We start from the raw sequence: 2531 nt of genomic DNA, 5'->3' as shown, positions 1-2531 counted from the left end.
AAAGAGCTGAAAGAATTATGCAGAACTTTGGATCTCAGACCCCTCATACTCATGGTCCTTAAGCTTCCAAGGTGTGTTGTAAAAACACACTTAAAATTTCTCATGATTTAGCAAAATTAAAAAACTGAAGTGGAAGAAGAAAACAGATTCTGAAAATGGAATCAGGAAGACAGTCTTGAGAGGGCTGGCTTTACATCCCCAAGATCCTATCTTAAATGAATGGAAAATATGTCTACCTCTATTCACTGGAGTGGAAAGAGGACAAGACTCAAAACCATGCTGGAAAAAAAGGAGAACCTCGTATGGTAGTTTTTCTTCTCCTTGTCTTTGAATTTGCAGCTCCTGCTTGTTTGCTAGAAATTTTCTGAGCACGTTTGCAACCATGACCAGTGTGTTTTGCGTATATTAGAAAGTGGTTTTAGTATCATCCTTGAGCAATCTGCTGGTTCCGAAAGTGGAGAGAGAGCATTGGTCAAGTGACGGCTGGACCGACCCAGACCACCTCCAATGTAATGCTGTCAGATGCACTCACACTCATCAATCATGGGAACTTGTCAACCACACTTAGTTAACTTAGTCTGACAATTAAGAGTGACACTCAGCTGCAGGGACAACTTGGCTCAATGTAGACAATCTCCCTTCATCAGTACACAAACCATGCAAAAACGTACTTGACCACTGAGCAAAACTGTATCTAGAGACCCTGCCACAGACATTTCATGCTGTTGAGGCTTTCTGAACTCACCAGATGGACCATGAAGCATTCCCATGAGAGCTGCAAATCCACTTATTAAACATCTGATGAACACTCTATGATGTTACAGCCATTATTTTTCCATTTTACCTATTTTGCAGCATTTGGGACTTCCCAGTGTTACAACATGCTCATTCCGTAATTGTGGAGAATCAGCAGGTTGAGGTGAACATTATCTCACCCTTTGAAAAAGGCACTAAGATGCCTCAATAGTTTGTTTCCAACTAGTGAAGCAGATTAAGCAGAGAGTTTCAGACTACTTTTATTGATGTCATCGGAGGATGGGACATCTGGGCACATTCTTTCTTCCCCCAAAAGGTTACTTCTGACACAAGAGGCCCTCAAACTGATAGTGTCTCAAAGTCTCTGATAATAGTTACTTACAAATAATATAAATTAACTAAACCAAAGCAAATGGTAGACTCATTTCCTCTTTTCTGTATATGTCACTGTCAATTTTCTTCCTCTTCATTGCTTAACTTATCCTCTGAAGAATTTTGTTATGTGGTATGAGAGGTAGTAACTAGTTAATTGGGAAATTGAAACAAGCAGAGAACTCATTAAAAATAAGTCATCTGGTGAATGGATAAAGAAGAGGTGGTATGTATATATAATGGAATATAACTCAACCAGAAAAAAGAATGAAATAATGCCATTTGCAGGAACATGGGTGGGACGGACCTAGGGATGATCATACTAAGGGAAGTAAGTCAGACAGAGAAAGACAGATAACCGTATGATGTCACTTATATGAGGAATCTAAAAAAAAAATAAAAGATACAAAATGAGCTTATTTACAAAACAGAAAGACTCACAGACTTAGAGAATGAACTTATGGTTACCACGGGGGAAAGGGGTGGGGGGAGGGATAGACTGGGAGTTTGGGATTGACATGTACACACTGCTATATTTAAAATAGGTAACCAACAAGGACCTACTGTAAAAAAAACAACAAACAAACAAACAGAATCATTCATCTGGGAAGGTCTTGGTGAGGTGATAACTTATGAGTTGATTCTACATGATGAGAAGGAGCCAGCTACGTGCCTGGAATATTCAGCAGCCAATTGTAAGGCATGAGCTTAGAGTGCTGAACACACAGGAAGACAGCTTCTGTAGCTGGAGTGTGGTAAGCAAGGGGAGAGTTGCGGGGGAGTGGAGGGTGGTCTGGGCCATGCAGGATGTGATCGGGAGCTCAGCTTTTGTTCCAAGTGCAATTGGCAGCTCACCTGGAGCATTTTAAGTGGGAGAGTGATGTGATCACTCTTTGACATTTTAAAAGATCACTGCAGAGTAAAGAATTCATTGTGTAGAGACAAGAACAGTCCTAGGGAAGCCAGTCAGGAGGTTATTGTAGGAGCTGAGGGGAGAGCTGATGGTGGCTTGTAATAGAGTGATAGCTGTGGAAATGGAGGGAAGTGAATGAATTTCAGATATGCTTTGGAGGTAGAGGAAAAAGGAGCTGTTTACGATTGGTTACGTGTATGAAAGGAAGTGAGTAATATAGAATGACTCCTAGGCTTTGGCTGTAGAATGTAAGTAGTTGGTGGTACTCTACACTGAGACAGGGGGGCCAAAGGGATGAAAGGAGAAGAGAGATTCCATCGAGAGTTCTGACTTAGTCATGTTAAATTTCAAGGGCTTTTTGTAAATGAGGGCAGGCAAGGGGTAGTTGGTCTATAAATCTGGAACTCAAGATGGAAGTCAGGGCTTCCCTGGTGGCGCAGTGGTTAAGAGTCCGCCTGCCAATGCAGGGGATACGGGTTCGTGCCCCGTT

The sequence above is a fragment of the Lipotes vexillifer genome, unplaced genomic scaffold (assembly GCF_000442215.2).
Source record: "Lipotes vexillifer unplaced genomic scaffold, Lipotes_vexillifer_v1.1 scaffold385, whole genome shotgun sequence".
Classification (NCBI taxonomy): Eukaryota; Metazoa; Chordata; class Mammalia; order Artiodactyla; family Lipotidae; genus Lipotes; species Lipotes vexillifer.
Note: the sequence above shows the minus strand (reverse complement) of the source record.